At 38.8% G+C, this 22,721-nt stretch overlaps 2 long non-coding RNA genes across 4 annotated transcripts; one reads left to right on the forward strand and one right to left on the reverse strand.

Moving 5' to 3' along the window:
* The first annotated feature begins 657 nt into the window (after window positions 1–657).
* Window positions 658–4,400, forward strand: LOC122887871. Its single transcript, XR_006380628.1, has 3 exons — window positions 658–3,913; window positions 4,035–4,129; window positions 4,235–4,400. It is a non-coding gene; the product is annotated as an uncharacterized LOC122887871 (long non-coding RNA).
* A 1,477-nt stretch (window positions 4,401–5,877) lies between these two features.
* Window positions 5,878–22,456, reverse strand: LOC122887862. 3 transcript variants are annotated; one of them, XR_006380625.1, is made up of 3 exons: window positions 21,793–22,456; window positions 8,396–10,650; window positions 5,878–7,398 (listed from the first exon to the last, which is right to left on the reverse strand). It is a non-coding gene; the product is annotated as an uncharacterized LOC122887862 (long non-coding RNA). The 3 variants fall into 3 exon arrangements; XR_006380627.1 differs by having other exon boundaries at window positions 5,878–7,394; window positions 8,388–10,650; XR_006380624.1 differs by having other exon boundaries at window positions 8,388–10,650.
* Window positions 22,457–22,721: the final 265 nt, after the last annotated feature.

Raw genomic sequence — 22,721 nt, forward strand, 5'->3', positions numbered from 1 at the left:
AATCGAAAGACTTGGTTAAAAAGCTATCAGTCAAAATAACATTGTAGCCACCAAGTTAATTGCTGAGATCTGGGAAGGCACCGACATTGCTATGCAGTGAGGGATTATTATCAACATTTCTATCAATTAGTTCTGGTTTTTACTTCCAAATAAAGTGGTTTAGATAATCTGGCTAAATTAATTAATAGATAATCCGCTCATTGTTGCCCTGTACAGTAAATTGCAGCAATGTTGCTGGGTTCCCAGATCTTAGACATTAACTTCATAAGCATAACATCATCAGAGCCTACAGGAATGATTTTAAACTGTCAGAAGTGTGAGTGAACGCACCACAGCACAACAAGAAGTGTCAATTTCGCAACTAAACACATTTGTTCATGTGTCCACGAACATTTCAAATATAGTGTTGAAGGCTTTCTTACTACTGTGGGATTCTATGCCAGTTTATACAAGCTTCTTGTCAATAATTATGAAAATTGGCACCTTTATAGAGGAGGAAACACACACACATTCCTGTGTTGAATAGTTGTGTAGTTTGTACACTGCCAATGGTCCAATAAATGCAAAGGACAGCAAGATCATCAGCAAAGTCAAGATCTTCAGGCTGGCGAGAGGGTCCACTTGAGGCCTTGATGTTTGTCAGCAGTTGTTCTTCGCATGATCCAATCGATGACAGCCAGGAAGAGAATGGGGGAGAGAAGAGTACAGTTGACAAAACAAACACATTACGGCATCATTTACTTTTCTGTCAGCCCCATTTTCCATTCCATTTTTGTCTAGCACTTTAAATCCAAGTACCGTATGATACATAGCGTCAGGTAGTTCAAAGCATTTACACTGCGCAGTATGTACTTTGAGTATAGATAACGTTCGTTATTTACTGACTTGCTCATGAGTCAATACAGCCAGTTTCAGGTTCATTTGCACTGTAAACTAAACTGGAGGAAAATAATGAAACAACTGGAGTTCTTGGTAAGTTACACACACACACACACACACACACACATACACACATAGTGTTGGTGTTTTGAATGCACCTTCAGGTTATAATCTTTAAGAACTGCATTAGATCAAACCCCATTTTTTAGAATATTTATGGGCGGCCTTTTTTTGTATTACATTAACTGCCTTTCTATGTAGTACTTCATAGTTAGTGGTGGAGTCTGCCATTCCCACACAGGTTCCAAATAGTGTAACTATGCATGCATGTGCGGGATGTATGGCAGAGGGCAAAAGCAGGTGCAGTGTCTGGTGGACATTGGGGGTTAATCTTCTTTATGAAAACATAATGTAAACTGCGCTGTAAACAAACATACAAGTTGCTCTTCTTCAGTTGCATTTCTGATGTGGAGCACATCATTTTCCATGCTTTGGTATTGTTCGTCTGCCTGTTGGAAAAGCACTAAGGACCAGACACACACAAAAGCACACACACACATGCAAACACACACACACACATCCACACTTCCTTTTACACGCTGAAAAAAATGCTTCACTCAAATAAATAACACAAACACGCACATACTTGTTCCTAAAGACAACTTTGCATCATCCAAATGACTCAGTATGACCACTGAAATTTGCCATGAGGAACTAAACATCCTGCTTACTTTCCTATCAAATGAAGTGGTCTGGTCTGGATAATAAAGTAGCACTCAAGGATTTGAGTGTTCTGCTGTGATGCAGTTACACGTGTTGACCTTTCCTCAGGTACTGAAAATGAGACTTGCTGAAGCAGCTTTGTTTTATGTATCTGCACAGTGATGAGACAGTAAAACAACTTGATAAAGATGCTATCTGAAGATTTTTGAATACTCGCACACATTGTCAAAATGATTGTGACATCGTGGTAGCAAGAGTAAACAAATGAGACCATGTTGATTGTCGGTGAGGGAGAGCAAGTTATTTTTTTGTATAGCACATTCAACAACAAGGCAATGCCAATCAACTGCAACCATTAAAGCTGTGCTGGCAGAGCAGAAAATGTTCAGTTTGCATTAGCAGTAACTTAATACAGCTCAAATACAGCTCTGATACGAATGTAAGAGTGATCCCTAAACAGTGAGGCTGATATCTGTTACAAGTAATTACAGGTCTCTATGAGTTAAATGAAACTCCAAACCACTAAGATTGAGTTACAAGCTATTAAAGTACATTTTCTCTAGTTACCAGGCCAACCACACATACAGTACATTGAGCCAATCAGTTTAGCACAAGACACAGCTTGTCATGCTGGAAGGGAAAGGGGGAAAAAAAAAACTTTTTTGGGAGATACAGGTGAGTTGGGCACCTTTTGTGACACTGAATTAAAGTCAATAATATCAAGTTTTACAACCATTTCAGATCAATTAGTAACTTCCTATTGGAGCTCCTCTCAATGGAGATGTCTTGTGTTTTTTTTTTTTTTTTTAATGGAAATCTCCATTACAAGCTCTTTCCTGGTTTAACTCTAATACTCATCAATGAAACTTGCCATGAATGTTTTTATTGCCTCATTTGACAGCAGGGCACACCTTTCGAAACTTAAAAGGAAGATCATGTTGGCACAGAAAAGTTGGTAAGTTTCAACACACGTGACTTACGGGAACACAGTCATGTTCATCCTGTATTAGTCACTGCAGCTGGATGATAACTGGTGGATAGAATTTGTTAAATAGAGGTTTACACTCACAGTCTCCAAAATGAATGTTTGTGCCTGCCATATGAATGTAACTAAAATAGAACCATGCCATGGTCTTATGGCTCTGGTAAATAACCACAAACCAACAGTGAGGCAGTCACTGTAGTTTGACCATTGTTCTCATGTTTTTATTGTGACAGTGAAAAGGTTGTAACATTCTTTATTTTCTGCTGCAAACGTTTTGTACTGTATTGAGGCTCTGATGATGACTACCTTATATGGTTTGTAATTCTTAACTATGCACTTTAGCCATGAAATAGGATTTTTTTTAATCCACACCTTCTAAACATTTCTTTCCTCTTTGTACAATTTGGCACTCAAACAGTTTTCATTTAGAATGTAACATTTTGGGGGGCAGTGAATCTGCATTGTCAGTGATAATAATTGATATCATAATGACTTTTTGGTTCATGATTTCTAATATGGAGACAAGCAATTTGTTAAATGCTAACAGTATAATGGAAGGCCATTCCCTTTGCTAATTGTTGGTGGTATCCTGCTAAAAAAAGACTAACATTAAGCTTAATATTACATAAATCCACTCAGTATATTGTCTGTAGAGCACCCGCTTCTTTTTTTCTTCACTACACTGTAGACTGCAGCCATTGGCCATCACTCACTAACTTGAGTCAGTCACTCATGGACATCATGAAAAGTCACTACTTGTCCAAACATGTGCTTTCATGCAAATTATGGTTGATGACTGTCCAATCGCTAACTTGGATGCAAACCTATTTGGTGCTGTGGAGGCTGCACCTTGTTTGCTCTTATGCAAACCGGGACACAATGACGTTCAGACAACTTTTTGATCCAGAGGAAACACTTAAAAACCACTGGATACAGATGTGAAATGTAGTCAACATTCAACTTGATGATGGATTGAGTCAACAATGTAGATCCACTGTGTACTGGACAGTTTTATGCTTGTTTTCTACACTTTTAACAATAAATTGAAGGTTTAGATTACAACACACATACATTTATTACAGATTCAATTGCTGCTCTTGACTAACATGGTCCATTTAACTATTGTGTGCACTTACTGTTTTCCTGTGCAATGAACGATTATTTGTGACATTACAGGTGTGCTTGCTTTTGATGTGGTTTAGATAATCTTGCTAGCCTGTTGGCGTTTTTACAACCTGTATCGTCTGACTGCTGGAGTTTGTTGCCCAGTTGGACCAATTTTTTTTTTAGATGTTTTCACATTCTGAGATCTCAGCAACTACTTTGGTGAGTAATCGCTTATCATAGCTGATAGAATAAATGACCAAAGCTGCAAAACCAAGAGTTTTCCTTTAAGGTACACAGGATAGTCTTTTTTGTGATCAACTATTTTATTATATTACAACAGAATTACAGAGGCAAAAGCACCCTCCATGTTGTTGATAGACGAGCATTTACAGATCTCACCTAAGCCACCACCAAGGCTAGAGCCAGCACTGCAAGGTAAGAAGTTTTCAATGTCACAATACATTCTAACTTGTAGTGCAATTAGGAGACAAGACAGTGAAAATAAATTGCTTATTTATTGTCTTTTTTTTTTTCTTTCAGTCTCTCTTTCCATCTGACAAACACCAGCCTGCAGCCAAGATGAAGCTCTGTGCAGACTGCAGGCTGTAACACCATGAAGGGTGTTGTTTTGCACAGCCACTGTTAGTGTCATTGGATGGGAGGTCATGTGACAGGAAAACTGACAAAGATCTAGATGGTAGACTTCCTGAAAGAGGCAGAGAGAGAAAGAATGAATGCAAAGCTGTGTTTAATGTCAAACAATGTCATCTGTATTTGTTTCCTGTCATTTTTTACTCTTGATATTAAAAATCGGTTGTTTCTGCCTTTAGACAGAATTGTAAAGCTGGATGTTGTCACATTTTTGGTGCTGTATGTATATATGTATATTTACTGTGGTTATGAATGTTATCAAACCAAATTTATCCTAACTTGTTTGCTTTTCTTTTGTTTCTTGCTGTTGTGATAACAGTCAAATAAAGAAATTGAGCTAAATGAGAGAGATGGAGGGACAACAAAGGAGAGGAAAAAGACAAGTGTTTATCTCCAGAGAAAAAAAGAGAAGCGGATTACGACACCCTGAAGATACAGTGAGCTACAGAGGAAGGAGAAAGGCAGGCAGCTTTAGTTCCCAATGAAACTACATTTCAAGTGTATCTTGCTTCCTTACGGTCAAGTATTTTATGTCAAAACAGCGTATTGGAGTGCGACATGATGAAGGGAAGGTTTATGTAAAAAAGTATACATTGGACATCATTTACAGAGAGGAAGGCAGTTTGGTTTTGGATGAAGTGTGATGCACAGTAGTAAACAGTGGAATCACAGCTAAGGATTTTCAGCTTTACAGGAAGCGAAGGTGCACTTCAGAGTTTCCACTCAGTCTCACCTTACAACAAAACTTTGAGCTAGACCAAGAGGATTTATTTTTGACTGAACTAAATGTGACACTGAATTGATGCGATTTGTTTGCTTCCAGTGGGTCTTCTCCTTTATTCTTCGAGCTAAATGCTAATATCACAAGCTCACAATGACATTCCTAACATGCTGATGTCTAATGTCGAAAGGTGCACCAAAGTGATTACAATTCATCCTGAGGGGAACATGAATGTGTCTGCTACCAAATGTCATGGCAATCCCTCCATAGCTGTCGAGATATTTCACTCAAAGCCACAAATGTCAATCTCATGGTAGAGCTAGAGGAAAAGTCAGGGGATCACCAGAGTCTTTAGGAGTCATCTGGAGACAATGAATGCTTGTACAAAATTTCGTGGCCATCTATCCAATAATTAAGATATTTCAGTGTGGACCAAAGTGGTGGACAGACCAACACTGCATTCCATAGAGGCATGCAGCTAGCATAGCTAAACATATTGGCAACACTGGTATGTAGGCCAGTCACACCTGCGCATGACTGGAGCTAATTGCAGCCTACATGCTAATATCAGTGATTCAGTTAATCCCTTTTTTCACTGACATTTCTCATTGACTATGCTCGCTTGCTATTTCTCTGAACATGTTTCCCTCATCAAGTCAGCATACCTAAATAACAATAGGTTACTTGTCAGTGTTTATGGTCTAGTTAAGATATAGGTCTGGTTTAGTTTAGGCAATGAAAACTACTTGGTTAATGTAAGGAAACTAGCACTGTCATGGTTAAAAGAATCCAACATTGACTTGGCAAAAAATAAATTAAAAATTTTAATATATTAAAAAATATATAGATTTTATTCTTGAACATAATATAAATGTCATACCTGCAAATGTGTTCTTACAGGAATTTGTTGCACCTTGCTTGATGGTCAAAATAAAGTGTAATTGTGGAAGGCTACTCAGGTTTATCAATGCAAGTTAAAAATCTGACATCAAGTGCTTGAAATATTACATTAGAGAATAAACACAAACATAAAGAAAGAGGGCTAAGAGAGAATGAAAGGGGTAAGAGGTGACACAGCTCATCCTCACTCTACTTGTTGTGTTGAGAGCCATAGCCAGGATTTTAGAAATACTAAGGTCATGAGTCCTAGCCCTGCTAGGGGGGCTTGGGGCATGCTCCTCAAAGAAAATTGTGAAGATTATAGTATAAGTTATGTATTTTAAGAGTAATAATCATTTAGGAAATAATGTCAGTGCCAACACATAGATGGACATTGGACTAGAATCCAACGCAAGATAAATCAAAAATACAGCCAATTTTGAAATTAGTCTTCAGTTTCTTACTGAATTGATATCACTGTCAAACAAATTGAGCAGAGGAGCACAACTGCAGTATCTTTCAGGTTTTGCCTGAAATTGTTTTAACACTCATTACTCAAGTTCATCCAAACAATAAGCCATAATCTAAAGGTTACACATGGCATGCCAGTGAAAAAAAAATAGTTACGCTTCAGTATTATTTTTTTTTTTTTTATTTTTTTAAAAACTCTTGGGTGTGGAGTAGCCAGTCAGGGACATAATGTTTAATTTGGTGATTGCAACAACCACCAAAAATGGTGTTGGTTCAATACAAGGAAAGAAATAGGTGCTGGAAAATGTTTGACTTGGAAAATTACAATTTGATTCAAACATCTTTGTATAAAAAAAAAAAAATTACTACTAACATATTCCACAGATGAAGAAAAAGGAAGTTGTATAAATTGTTGTAAAGATACATAGGCCAAATATTTTTTTAATTAAATATACCAATACATAATATGCCCATTAAAATACTATAAAGGTAATTGTTTGCAATTAAATTAGATATATTATTTCATCAATGAATTATAGTGATAAGAGGTATCACTTAAACATTTTGGTAATAAATCACTGGACATACACACACACACACACCTGTGCCTCATTTCCTGTTCAAAGATTCTGATACATGAAGGTGCAGCATGAGAGCAAAGGGAATTAGGAAATCTTGTCATTCCAAAATCTTTAGCTGTTATGTGCACGATTTAAAAACCCAAATGCAGAACACAAGGAGGTGGTACTTGGATGAGGTAGCATCAGTTTTTATTATATACTGCAAGCAATCACTGGGGGATCTGAGCTTTTCCAGAGCGGCGAGGCTCCGGGGACAGAGACGGGCGGAGTAGGTTCCGTCTTGGCTTGTGTAGTAGTAGTGATTGGCAGAACCGGCAAGGCAGCTGTTGTGGTAGGCTGGACTGGAAGGAAAGCTGACTCGTGTGGTGAAGCAGGCAGGACAGGAGAGGAGAGGCCGCTGGCTTGTGTAGGGGAACAGGCAGAGGTCAAAACCAGGGAATCAGTCCAACCAGACAAACAAATCCGACAGGGAGCAGGCAAAATACAAAAGTCCACAGTACAGGCAAGGTCCAAGGAAACAAAGAATCAATCCAACAAAACTCACGGTAATAAATGTTGGGATGCGTAACACGGGAACAAAGCACAACCAAAATGCACATGACAAGGGTAACGACCCGACAATGACCAAAGGAAAAGGACTAAATACACTAAAGGTAAGGGAGACGAGACACAGGTGCAGACAATCAAGGTGGGGACAACACTCAAAACTGGAGGGAAAGCAAATAAAGACAAAGTAAATCCACAAGACATGAGGAGAACGCTACAAAATGAACAGGACAAAGTCTCAAATTATGACATTAGCAGCACAATGACCCAGAAGAGACTGAGTTCTCTCTCATACAAGTGAACATATTTATTTTGGACATAAGCTCTATGCCCTGATGCGAGCTTTCATCACCATGAAACTCGCACAAGGCCTGGCAAGGGCCACTTTTTGAGTAGGCAATAACCGACAGCAGCAAGGTAGGCTTATTGTTCAAAGTTGCTGCCATATAACTAATATATTAGCCTATTTCCCATTGAATATCTTTACCACTGAAATTGTCAGCAGAAACTCCTAATAAATTAGGTGTGCAGTAGTTTGGACAGGTCACATTTTGAAAGCATATAGGTTAATAGTTTGTGAGCTCAAAGCTTGAATGCAGTTGCTGCTTCTGTGGTATAACTCGTTACTTGTTTTGAGTGTGTAGGTCAGGTGGAATACAGTCTATGGAGGGCTATAGCCAGGCCTATCATTTATGGCATTGACTAATCTTGCTTCAAGAGGTAGGCTATATAACTGGAGCGCCCCTCATTATTGCCATTTTATATTGTTCTTGTCAAGCAGGGTTTACACACTGGCAGAGCAGGAGCAGTTCAACGATTTATTGGGAAAACAAAAAAAACTTACAGACTTACTGAGGCAGGCAGAGATCAAATTCAAAAGGCAGTCCAAACAGCTAAACATAAATCTGTAAGGTAGCAGGTAGGAAGTCCAAGAACATTGGAGACAGATGACAAAGAACACAGACTAAAATACACTCAGGTGAAAGGAGAAAATGAGACACAGGTGAAACTAATCAGGGCTGGGCAAACAATCAGAGAAGCAAACACAGATAAGAAGTAAGTGTACACAAGACACATGAGGCAGAACACTTACAAAATAAAACAGGAAATAACAACTAAACTCCAAAATCACAACAGTTCTTAAATTATCAATACAATATTCATAAGGCCAGTTGTGTGTGCGTTGAAGGTGCAACCTGTATTCAAACAGTGTTGACTGATCTTGTAGTAAGTGTTGCGTGTATGTAGGTTACAGCCCCCTGGCCCACAGAGTAAACTGAATGACAGGACCGTAACGTACACGTGCAACTCATTACATGTATGTCACATACAACGTAACAAGCTGTGCTGGCGAGATGATGCCAACCTTTGTTCACAACTAAGTAGTTTTAGCACTTGTCACTTTAATTTAAGATTTTAAGATATACATTAAAAAATTTAAAAAGACCCAGAAAAAATACAGAAGGACATGACCTCGGTGTCCTCAATGGTAACTACGGGCCTGCCTGCTACATGTTGGAGACGTGCTAGGTTTTAATCCCATATTAGTAAGAAGGCAGTCAGTCAGGCAAGCAGGCATCCAGAGATTAGCGCCTGTCATCTGACCGCCCTGGTCGGCCAGAGAGAGGGATTAAACTGAAATAAATGCACCACTTCCTAGTAAACACCAGCATTAAAAACAGGGGTTTTTGAGCAGAACAAATGTTTTATAATGAGAAGAGTGCTGAGTGAAGATACCCTTATTTATTTTATTTCTTTAGTGAAGAAAGGACACCATTTACACATTCCTACATGTGGCAGATGACAATACAGGGAGAGATAAAATTATTATTATTATTTTTCAGTGATAGTGATGGCCTAACCTTTAAGCAAAGACAAAATAGTTATTGATTTGTAATTTTACAAATGATATGATGTAACATTTACATCTCCACAAGTTATTTATATCTCCACAAATCCAAATTACTTGGACTCCACAAATCCAAGTAATTTGCTGTTTATGCACTGTTAATCCATCGAGCCATTTCCTTCATGTGTAGATAGATAGATAGATAGATAGATAGATAGATATGACAGCATGTTTGAGATGCAGAAGTAACAGAAACATAAGTATTTGCTGTTCAGTCAGTTTGTGGAACAAAGCACGGGCATTGACAGTGGGCTTATGCTCTTTAGTAGAAACAGTAGCTGGATAGTACAACCTTTGACGTTGTTTAAAGGTTGGAGCCTTTATCCATAGGGGATAAAGGCTCTGTCACCAAAGATCAGACAGCTAGGCTACCTCTGGTCATGGCATCAAAATTATTTAAAGGACCATAGTAACATTTTTTTTAGCATAATTCAGCTCTTTAACTAAAATGATTTGTATAAATACCAACCATTTTTTAAAGCACGTGAAACTTTTTTTTTTTATGTCCTACATTCCAAGCAGCCATTGCCTTCCACTATTTTTAGTGACGCTTGCAGAGGCTTCAGATGTGCTAGTGGTCGGTAATCCATCCATCACAGTGAAAAAAATGCACACCTTTATTTTGTGAATACCTAGTATCAGAGATTTCAGCTGCATTTTAATATAAGAAATGTGCAAATTTACTTGTGCAATTCTACATCCATATATGCTTAGTCCCGACAACATAGCTTGTCAAAGTAGTACTTTGGCATCTGACTATTAATTCTTGTTGTTGTATTCTTGAATACAACACCAAGAAGAGTTTTTAGAAACAGCCCTTGCTTGTATGCTACAGTTGGTACCACACAACAATAACCTGACTGACAAAAAAATAAACAACAAAATAAATAAAATAAAGTGGCAAACTGATCACCGTTTCTAATAAGGACAGTGTGTCCCTCTGTGAACCAAATAGTGACAGCCAAATGCTAAATACCCTGAAATGTAGCACATCATTTTGTTAGGTTATGTTCAAAAGTGGACCCAAACACAGAACACAGACTAGGAGGCAGATGTTTGACAGATTTATTGAATAATTACAATAGTGCGGTTGAGAAGACAGGATAGCTGGTTATGGCAGAGAGGAGGAATGGAGAACGGCAAGGCGGTGTGGCCGGCGGAGGTAGCGGGTGAGCAAGCAGACTGGCAGGCCGGACTTCTGTGGCACAGGAGACAAAACAAGCATTAATCACTGGAACAAGAACAATGGAAGTACAACTACAAGCCTGAACATAGCTACCGCGTTGGCAGAAACAGCAATCTGGCACTGGATGAAGGTGAAGAGCGGGCTTGAAATAATGCCAGGTGAGCTGATGGACAGCAGGTGGGCAGGTTCAGCAAGTGAGGTGAATGATCCGCAATCAGGAGGGAGCCAGGAGAGTGCCAGGAGAGTGCCAGGAAGAAAGCCATGGCCACACCACATACACACACAGGGTCAACACCATTACTACGCCGGCGTACGCCTGTGGGGCGCTGAGTAGGCGGAGTCTGCACAGCATTTAAATGGCGTCTCAGCTGGTACATACGCTGGATGCCCTGCTCAATTCAAGCGGCGTGTACGCCTACTTAGACCACATGGCCCATACAAACAAACACAGTAAGAGAGATTGCTAAGACAGAGACTTGATGAATTTCATTCAGGCTTACATAAAATCATATTGTGAACATCACTGTCTATGCTGGCAATTATTTGCCAACTAGGAAAGCTACCATGGCTTTTGCCCTGCAGGCCGACATTGTTTGTTTTGTCAGCTAACAATTACATGGTTGCTGCTGCTGGCTGACAGATTACACTCCATTTAAACAGTGTTAAACGGTGCACCAGCGCACTGAAATGGAGCGGACCCACAGAGACACAGACAGGGGAAAACAGGAGACACAGGTGAAGAGGGAAACCCAAGGCAAATAACTGGAGGCACGGCCGTGGCACATTTGTATTTGAGAATAAAATCAAAGGCAGTTATTTTTTGGACATTAATATGTTAGCCATTAGAATGACCATTTGGACTTGTGGTACTTGTAGTCCAATATTTAATCTCCTTGTAGCTCTGGTTTGGTCGCCACCAACTTCTGAGAAAAAAATATACACTATATCTGTCTCTTTAGCTGCTAGATATTCCACTTTCTTCACCAGCCACTTGTTTATTTGCTAGGTTTGGTGCTGGAAGTAGCTTTTACTCAGCCAGTCTGACCCAGGTTTGCACAACTTTGCTTTATGTGGGGGTTTGATGAGAACTGAGAGACTTACTCATATGGTTTGTATGCAACAGGAGAAACATGAGCTACACTGGGCTTAAAACTGCAGAGAATTTATTCTCTGTGGGTTTCACAGTATGAGTAACAACTTACATTGCATTTGATTTAACATTAACATAAAAAATATTGCTTAATGCAGGTTTGAAGCCAAAACCCAGGACAGCAGGTTCCAGGTAGGTATAGACTTCTTAAAATTATTGTTGGTTATATTCAGACTGAGTATAATTTTGGGGAAATTTAGTTCTAGACCTTGAGAAATTAACTTTTGTAGTCAAAAATATGTATAAAGCATTCTGTGAATCAATGTCAAGCACATGAATGCAGCCATTCACAGTCATGTGAATAGATAATGGGGACACTGAACTGAAGCTAAACTGAAAGTGTGGAAAGACGTGCAGTTGGCATTGGTGCCTGAGACAGATTTATGGATGATCAAATAAAGGACAGGATGTCCTGTCGTAATATTGCTGCTGCACTGTGTTTTATTATCTAAATTCAACACTGCTTGAACAATAAATGTGTCTTGTGTTTAATGTTGGCATATTACCTTTATGCCTTATTGGACATATAATTTCAATCTAAACAGTAATGTAAAGGCTAAAATATGGCTTCATTACAGCCTCGATTCTGGATGTTGTTTTCTTTCCTCTGTTGCTGTTCACTTTCACATGCAAATAAATGAATCAAGCTTTTATATTACATTTTCATAACAGCTTGCAGGCTAATAGGCTTTAGCCATAACAATAAAGAAGCAATATGATGACATGTGATGTTAAACTGTGGTATTATTATTATTCTCACTGCACAGAATGAAAATGATAAAAGAAAGATAGGAAAGACATTATTGTTCAGATCTGGGTGGCACGCTTATGATTGTTGCCATGCAACTTTTGTCAATGTTGTCATGGTAATAATCATTGCTGCAGAGCGTGTGACAGAAAGTTGATCTATTACCATGGCAGAGGCTGTGTTTTGCAGAGCATTCTGGGAGAGAGTTGTGTTCTTCAGTGTCTGTTACTCTGTCCATGCATGAAACACTTTTTTTTTTTTTTTTTTTACATGTACTGAGGGTATCTTGCACAATAATTCAAGGTGTTTGACATTTTGAGTTTAATACAGTTAAATTCTTATATTTATATTCCTGTGAGGAATCTTAGTATAGAGGCAAGACCTACAAAGCACATACAGCAGCACAGCGAATAGCATGTCAGAGATGCAAACAAATGTCCAGAGAGGGGAAACAATCTTTGGTGCAGAAAAGGCTGCAAAGTTCTGCCAGTGTCAGAACTTATTGCACAAGAAGCTATATGTGGAGCTCTTGAAGTGTCATAATTTTGTCCAAGTTTCTCAGGACCAGAAACACTTTTTCATGCACTCCAGAAACTTAGAGAATGAGAAACGTTTTGATAACTTGGACTAAAAGCAATTTTTTCTCATGTACTTAGGCACAGGGTGCCTGTGAAGGTTTTGACCACTGGTGGCAGTGTAAGGCAAAGTGTTTATCTCATGATCTGCCAGCATGCACATGAAGGTAATGTGCTGTAACAGACACTATGTGGCAGGATTTCTGATGCAATTTGGTACATTTGATTTTTGTTTTTTCAAGACGTTGAAATCTTGAAAGTTTTGCAATCTCCGCATAACTTCCTCTTCTTAAAATAAATAAATAAAATCATTTCTCAATCTCATGTTCACAGAATAACCTGTTTGACTACTAAAAGTTAGACATTTTTGGAAATGCCACTCTTATATCTTAAGTATGTGTATGTATGCATCAAATATGGAGCTGGAGAGAGGAGGCGATTAGATTAGCATAAGGCCCCATTCACACTTGTCACAGTGTCTTGCATCCACGTGAGGTTTGAGACATTTTCACATACACGTTATGTTTGCATTTTGACAAATATTGGCCAGATCATAAATCTGATTGCAATCCGTCTTGGTTTTCCCAGGCTACATGCAAATCACGGTCGGTCCTACTCCAGTCCAGAGGGTTGCAGTTGTTTGGTAACTGCCAAAAACACCAGAGGAAGAATAACATATGCACGTTACCAGTTTAGTTACAATAATTAACAGCTAGCAATAATAGCTAGCTAACAACTATCCATAAGCTAACACAAACACATGGATGAATTGTATTAGCGGACTTCAAACAAGACAAAAGTTTTATCGTCTTTGTGGACTCTCATTCACGCTGCTCCCTCACCCACACAGATCATTCAATGGTCAAACTGATCAGGGATTAACATTACAGCAGCTCTGTGAGCCTTCTGTGTGATCGTATAAGTTGAAATCGCAGGAGCCGCTTTTCTCCCAGTCGCTGAACTTAATCAATTTCAGTGTAACTTGAGCTCATCACAAGGGAAAGACCCTGTGGGTGGACATTTTCACAGAGCACTTAGTTAAACATGACGTAGTTAAACATGGGAGGGGTAAACATTACATATCCTGTAGCGACTGATGCACTTACACCTTTTCCATATCTGGGTAGAATGTATCTAGACATCCCGAGGTTGTTTGAGTAATTAAATCAGGATTTCAATACATCCCTAATGCTTCTTAGATGCATTTACGCTTAGCTTTTAGATAGCTCTCCGATCTGCTCAAGACACATAAAGTGACTTAATGTAAGGTCAAGAAGAATTGAAGCAGAGGCTAACAGCTTAAAAAAGAAATTTCTACTTCATATGCTACTTAGCACACAGACATGAGTTGATCGATCTTTTCATCTGACTCGGCAAGAGAGCAAATAAGTTGATTTCTCAAAACGTCAAAATATTCCTTTAACATAATCTCAGATGATGGAATACCTACTTCACAATCACATACATGTTCTGCGATTTGTAAAGGTGCAAATCCCTGTTCAGCTTTAACACATTTGCTCCAAATTAATTCAAGTTGCAGTGAAACAAACAAAACCCTCCACCTATAAACAATTAAGATCTGAGAGGAAATATTTTAATTACATTATTCATAATTTCTGTTATATTTGCATTAGTGTCCACTCTATGTGTCTATAGGATTCCTCACTTGTTACTTAACAAAAGACCTCATTAATGTTGTGCGTCTGGTGGGGGATTTAACCAGCAGGCCAATCAGCGTCTCCTTAACGAAGCATTATCCGGTCGGCTGAGCTCCCGTTCTGCTATTTGCTCATTAAATGCTCTAAGTCAAGTCAGTCTTATTTTTTTCTCCTTAGAAACGGACGTCAAATCTCTTCTTAACTTGATTTAAGGGATAAATGCATTCTCAAACACATTCTCTCTGTCTCACTCTAAATCACACACAACAAACGCACTCATAGTCTCTCTCATTCAAACTGCGCTTTAAAGCTTTGAACAAGAGAGGTACAATCCTGGGTTTTCCCTTATGGATAATATATTCTCCTTTTTTGTTTCTCTCCATTACTTCTTCTCTCTAATTTCTTTCTTCTCTTTAATTTTCTCTTTGCCCTCCCTTATCTTTTCCCCTCTACATTACGAATAAAAACATTTTTTCCTTTGCTTTCTGTCATCACCAATGTTGTCTTTCTACCTCAATATTCTCTCAATCTCTCTTCCCCTTTTAACCTCTGGAATGTGTTTATCCCAGCTCGCCTCCTGGTTGTTGGGTCACATCGCTTGACTGCTCGCCTCCTTGTCCTCCGTCCTCTGCTATTCAGGCTTCTCCCCTTCCTCCATGTTCAGACTGACATTATGTATCAAAAATACAGCCCTCTCATTCATTTCAATGATACCACTGCATTCACTCAGGGTGGCTGAGAGCTCCTGCAAAAAAACGCAGGGCAAAAAAGTTGCCTGGCTCAACTTTTGTCACAGCAAAATGCAATGTCATCCGGCAATGTACCCAGCCAGCCAATCAAATTTGTGCAAGTGCACATTGCTGATGGATTACTTTGTAACGGCATAATTCTACTGTTTACATCACAATCACCACAATGGAAGATTAAATGTTTGTAGCTGTAATAACTTTCCAGAGTTCTGTCTCATAGTTCAATAAACTGATGTGCAACTTTATAAGCCTTCTACTCATTGATGTATTACTCAGATTGGACTTCCTGGATTATATTTCATCAGCCCCTTGTCTTTCTTTTAATGTGGTACATGTACATTTCTTCCTCAAAGAAACCATTTGTTTCTACTTTTCTCCTTTTTCAGCCTCTGCTTCATCTCTCAATAAGTCCTTCCTTCCATCTCTGCTTCCTGTCCTCTTACCAAATTTCCCTACTCTGCTACTTTACATTCATCTCCTTTGCAAAGGCTGGATTACTTAACAAGGAGACAGGCAACTGCCTCTGGGACCCTATCAGGTTTTCTGTATGTTAGTTATTGGTAATGTGATGAAACACGACTTTATTTAGGAAAATACACCATGTGAGAGCACAATATAAACTAAAATAATAAGGGGTTAGACCTAGATTTTGAGACAGGACCCCTCCACAAGACAGCCCAGCTGATACTGTACTTGAGTGACACAAATTGAACCTGATAGGGTCCCCGAGGCAGTTGCCTGCTTCCTTGTAAAGTAATCCAGCCTTTGCAAAGGAGGTGAATGTAAAGTATATTATATATTTTTATTTCCCAGTTCAACTGACTCAAAGAACACATACAGTTGGAGCAAAAGGTTGCAACAAACTAAAGATGATACTAACATTTACACATCGACAGAATTACACTTACACACCCACATAAAAAAAAACTAAAACAAGGAAATCACATCATAAAATATAGTACTTTACATGTGGTGAACCTTTTAAATCTCCCCTATTCCATATCTTAATATAGTACCCACTTAATTTTAAGGATTTAGATTATTATATATGATGTCAATCAGTTCACATCAAAATTAAGATAACCAATATACCATAGTCCAAATTCAGTTCCTAGCACAGGATTGAAAAATGTCAAAACCAATTAAGCTCTCTAGCACTATCAAGGAAAGAAATACTATCCTGTTTAGCATAATTTAATTTGGCAATGGAACTTTCGAAGCTCAAAATGTCCAAGAGTGATAAATACCACTGTAAGATATTGAAAGATTGAGGTTGCTTTCATAGCGTGGCAACAATTTGTTTGGTAGTGGTGAAAACAGTGAACATAATACAGCGATAAAAAACAGATGCATCAAACCTGTGTCATCATTTAACAAAAGCAGAGCAGGAGAAAAGGACACACTTGTGGATGCTAAAAGGAGTTGGCCTCTGAGCCTATGAGCATTCCCATATATGTATGTAAGTGCCTGGAGTACCAGTCACTGAGCAGTGTGAGCAGTTAAGAGAACCTGGCAAGCTTTCGAAGGGTGAGGTGTGTCCTAATGACAGAATTGTAGTGAATCATTTGATGATCAGGAATTTTAGAGGCCAGCTTGATGGTGAGCCATACTGTGAACCAACAGATATTAGTCAGATTCAAGTCTTTATGCCAAACATTACATACTGACAAATTAGGTGTTATGGATTGTAAGAGAAAGCAGTCAAATTCTAAAACAATAATTGCCCAAGCCAAAAAAAAAAAAAAAAAAAAAATGATAAGAGGGTTTTAGAGCCCCAGGGTACTCCATAAGCAGTGAGTGAGGATCTCAGTTGAAGGTAAAAGAAAAAGGTGGAACTAGGCAGAACATAAGCATCTGTTAAGTCCTGGAATGCTCGGAGTCTGTCATGTATAATGTTGTTGCGCACATGAATACCTCACTCTGACCAGTGGGGAAAGGTTATAGGCTAAGCACCCAGGTAAGCCTCCACTGGTAAGTAAGTAAGTGCATTGATGGGAACTGAGTGGTGTTTGTGTCCTCTGATCCTTTGGGAACGTCATGATTCGGTGACTTTTGTCCTCCAGGTCTGCCAGTTTCACCTCAAATGGGAACATAGATGCAGCCAGCTGTGACTGTAGTAAGTCAAAGCATTGTTCAATATGTGCAAAGTGTTCACTGTTTGATCAGAGCGACCCAATTGGACATTGCGTGCCACCCAGCTTATCATTTTCAGTTTTTTTAATTATTTTTAGTTTTCAGTTGCTGTTTGGTTAGGTTTAGGCAACAAAACTAGGTTTAGTTTTGTTGCCTAAACCAGTGGTGTAATGTAACTAAATACTTTTAGGTACTTGCACTTTACTTGAGTATTTCCATTTTATGCAACTTTATACTTCTACTCCACTACATCTCAGAGGTAAATATTGTAGCCTACTTTTTACTCCACTACATTTGTATGTTAGCTTTAGATACAGGTTACTTTTTAAGATTACAATTTTTCAAACCCTTAATGTCCAGTGAAAACCACGTATCTCCAAATTTGGTGATTTTGAATTAGTAGTAGTAGTCTTCAACCAAAACTGACGTAGCCTCAAGTGATGTCACTTGGCAAATATTTATAATTATTATTATTTTTTTAACAGATGCAGTGGTATTCCCCAAGACAAGTTAACAGACTTCAGTGTATAAAAGAGTTCCCCTTTAACATAACATGGATGTATTAAGAAAGCTGGATACAGCGTTGCCACTCATCCTTGCTTCCAATTTCCCCCAGAGGCCAACTGCAGTACTGCAGGGAAAACAACTCCTGCAGTAATTGAAATGCTTTGGGTCAAGTGAGAACATAGTGCAGAGCCAGCTGGAGAGATGCTAATGCACATGTGCAGTGGGCTGCACAACTCAGAAGCAAACCAGGAAGCTAGAAAACATTTTTGGCTTATACGCACGGTGAGCAATCTTCATTCAAGTGAACGGGCACCATCTTGAAGTCCGGTATCCAGTTCTTATAATACACCCATGTAACATGGTCATTGTAAAGACTGACCATAACAGAGAACCATGTAATGCTAACAGCCCTGTAAATGCTGGATGCTGTGCAAAACATCTTTATGACAATAGTCAGCTACACTTCTGCTCTGCTATTGCCTTAACCTATAGTTCTGCTCTAAGCTTCTTTTAATACTTCACTTACACAGAGTACAAGGTATCATTAAACATGTACATGTGTACACTGGACCAAACTCAATAAATTCTCTATAAAAGTACATATTAAACATAGGCTATACAATAATGAATACCTGTTTATTTCTGCTGGCTGATTAATACAATAAACCTAACTTTACAGCCTACCTGACTCATTCTCTATAGGCTGACAGGTTTAACTCTGTTAACTAACTGCCTGTCTACTAACAATATGCTTAACTTTAACACAGTTTCAAATACACAAAACACTGTTAATAGGTCACAGTAATAGCAATAAGATAACACTACATGAACTGCTGGGCATGGTTTACATTAGCTTAACAAGCCATCCCCCTTGTTAGCAAAATGAACAAAATGCATCCCCCTTGTTCTCTGTCCCCTAGTAGCGGAGAGAGTCCAGGGGCAGTTTAGTTGAATGTCCAACCCTGTCTCCTAGAAATTACATTTCTATACTACTAATTTGTTTTACCAGTTGTTGCCTTATTTATGTTCCCTGGCATAGTATTTTCTAGTTTTCTAGGAAGCACTTCATATGTATACAAAGTGCAGGACTTTGACGCTGGAGCCCCGTGTCACATACTGAGTCTCAAGTGTGGTAATGTTTAGGCAACAAAAGCACTTTGGTTAAGGTTTGGAAAAGGTTGTGATTTCAATTAAATTGACCATGATCTCTCTTTCTCTAAGCTTAACCAAGTGCTTTGAGTGCCTAAACATAACCATGAAATAGTAGAGTCATGGTTTAGTACAAGTGGATGTTGGACATTCATCAACATTTTGCAACTTGGTCGATACTTTAATTAACAACATTTTCTCATATTGATGGAAAAGGTTATCCAAGCAACACTACAATTGGGCCACCCCCCCTGTTAAAAGTTAACAAATCACCTATTGCTCTTACCTGTGGAAAACATATTCATGACAATAGTCAGCTACGACTGAGCCCTGGAGTGGCCACAGAGAGGAAAAAAATATATCAAGGCCACGTTTTACTTCACAAGATACAATTAGTTACCATGTTTTGATTAATTCGTGGGCACAAGATACAATTCATTCCCACCTTTTTGGTTTATTAGTGGGCAAAAGATACAATGAATGAATGAATGAGTTGTATGCGTCTTTACACACGGTGGGTATACTTGGATTAAGATGTACTGTAGTTACGTGTTGATAGCCTACCTATGAGTTCAACACAGGCTTTATTATGGTGAAGAAATTGATGCCAAGTTAAAGTTGATTTTATAGTTTAGTCCTTACAGTTGGTGCACTCTTGGTAGCTCACTGCATCCACATGTAAGAATATGTGGGTGCGCAAAACATGCCTTGCATAATTAGGCCTGTGATTTTAAAAGGATGTACCGTCATATCATAAATCAAAACCCCCTATGTCTGTCAACTGGTGTCCCACAGGGCTCTGTACTGGGCCCAATCCTGTTCAGCATGTACATTAGTGATCTGCTTTCTGTGTGTATGTGATATCATAATGTATACTGGTGATAGTTATTTTTACTCACGGTAAAACTGCAGAAGATATTGCAATCAAGCTAACAGCTGTCATGTTGAAGGTCACATCCTGGCTTCACCAATGTTTGCAAGTGAACTTGTCGAAAACAGTTTGTATGTTTTTCTCCAAAGACCACATCATAGATGTAAAGCAAGATAGTCTCATCTCAGGAGAGAGACTACAAGCTGTCTCAGAATACAAATGTTTAGTTAAATAAAGTAAAGTTCAGTTTCAGGGTTACCAGAAACTTTCTATCAGTTGAGGCAGCCAAGATATACTTCCATTCAGTGGTTCTCTCCCACATCACCTATTGTCTGATAAATTGGTCTAATACACACTCTACAGTCTAAAACTACTGGAATCATTATACAAAGAAGCACTTGAAAATTTAAACAAGAAGCCATTCAGTTTGCATCATTGCCATATTCTAAAGCAGTATAATCTGCTTTGCTGGGAAAACCTCATCAAACACAAAAATGCCTGTCTAGTTTATAAGATTATAGCTGGTTTAGCTCCACCTTCTCTATCTGGGTTCATCAAGTTCAAATGGGGGGACAGCCCAATCCCACTAAGAAAAACTGCATTAGCCAGGTCGTCTTTTCCTTTAGAGAATCACATCAATGGAATTCAGTATCACAATCAATTAGAGAGTCCCCAACATATTATTAATTTAAGTGTAATGTTAAGAAATGGCTTAATGAACCAACACATGTCTCTTAATTTCAAAATTGTGTGTGTGTGTGTAATATGCATTAAGTGTTCTCTTAACCAGTTTTCAGACTCCACTATAATATTTATCACAAATGCACTGTGAAATTGGTCTATTAACCCCTTATGGACCACATAAAGCGGCCCAGCGTTCCCCTTTGAGAAAAAAATCATAAACCAAAAGGGAGACATTCATATTTTACATTTTTTTTGGTTTCATGATGGCGCCCCCTACTTTGGTAATAATTACAAGAATAACAGAATACCACTGGGTATCCATCTGCGTAAATGGAGACTTTATTTTGATACAGCCAAATAAATCTTGCATAAAGTAGTAACGTCAACTTCCCAGAACGAACACTTATATAGACCTTATTTAAATCATTATGTCCTAAAAGTTGTAAAATTCACTAATAGCCAAATCCAGAGTTGTCCTCCTAGGCACGAGACTCTACTGTCAGAGCACGAGCGGTTGGGAGGCGGGGTTAAAGGAAACGCGAGTGCGCTTGCTCTATGGGCCGCACAGATGCGGAAGCTATGCGGGAGATCCGGGTAATTTTATACCTCTAAGTCGAACTAGTTTGGCTTCATGCGCCACTTAGCAACTTTTATAGGAATGAACGCGGCTCCGCCTCCGACGCTGTAAACAGTTCTCTTTATACAGCCATGAACACAAGAGCCAACCTCGAACAACAACCCACATTAGCTTTCATGCTAAAGTCTCCTTCTTATTTAACTTACAGACATGATCACACATCTTGTCCTGCACCTTGGCTTTTTGAACGAGCCACCAAGCAAACATTCACCGGGGAAAAGTGTACTGCTAACGTCAGTTTGCAGGCTAGATAGCTGCTCAGCTGCAGCACATTAAACAGCATGTAAACCTACCTGCAAATGTCACTTCATTCCGGTGAGACGCTGGTGTGGTCCTTACTCTTCTATACCACTAACAACATGCCGTCTGCCCATGTCATAAACTAGTTTGTTTACTCTTCCCTAAGGTGTTAACAACGGCACTCTGGCAGCCTACCAGCTGCTGTCAATCAAACACAGACACGCCCCTCCAGCCAGCTGAGACAAAAAGGAGCATTTCTGATATTTATCCAAAGACCTTTTTACTTCCATTTAAAAAACACGCTGACATTGTTTTTTTTACTACAAAAAAGCTGCTGCTGGAAACGAGGTTGATGAGAATGGTGAGAGGCAGAACAGTAAGGTTGTGGGCTGTTAACCAAAACAATTAGTTGAAAGACATTTATATACTCCCATATTATGCATTAGAATTTGCTTTATATTTATTTGGAAACAAATACAGAAAGCAGTAGTTAGTGATAAATAAATACAGATTGAGAGAATGCCAGATGGAATATAAAGGAATGCAGTGCATCATAATTTTTCTCATGCAACAGAGAGAGAGAGCAACGACAGATACAAAAATGAGGGAAACCCACACACAGAGTGAAAATATATTATGATGATGTTGATGGACAGACAGAAAGTAAAAAGGCAGTGAGAAGGATTAACAGTGAGAGTGGGGTGTGTACACATGCATACACACTTGAGCACACTTACTGTATAGACAGTGAGAGCACAGCACCCTTCTTCCTGTTGTTGCAGTATTGAACTAGAGAGAGATGTCATGACCGCTAACTGGTAATGTTGTCTAATGTTTTCCCTGTCGGTGTTCCTGGAAGCTTTCCTCACTCTCTTACAGAAGCATTTGTATCACTCTGAATGCCATTTGGTGTAAGGAAGTTTTTAATGGACTTATTTTATTATTTGTAACCCACAGAAGACAACCCACAAATGTGTACAAT

The sequence above is a fragment of the Siniperca chuatsi genome, linkage group LG2 (genome assembly GCF_020085105.1).
Source record: "Siniperca chuatsi isolate FFG_IHB_CAS linkage group LG2, ASM2008510v1, whole genome shotgun sequence".
Classification (NCBI taxonomy): domain Eukaryota; kingdom Metazoa; phylum Chordata; class Actinopteri; order Centrarchiformes; family Sinipercidae; genus Siniperca; species Siniperca chuatsi.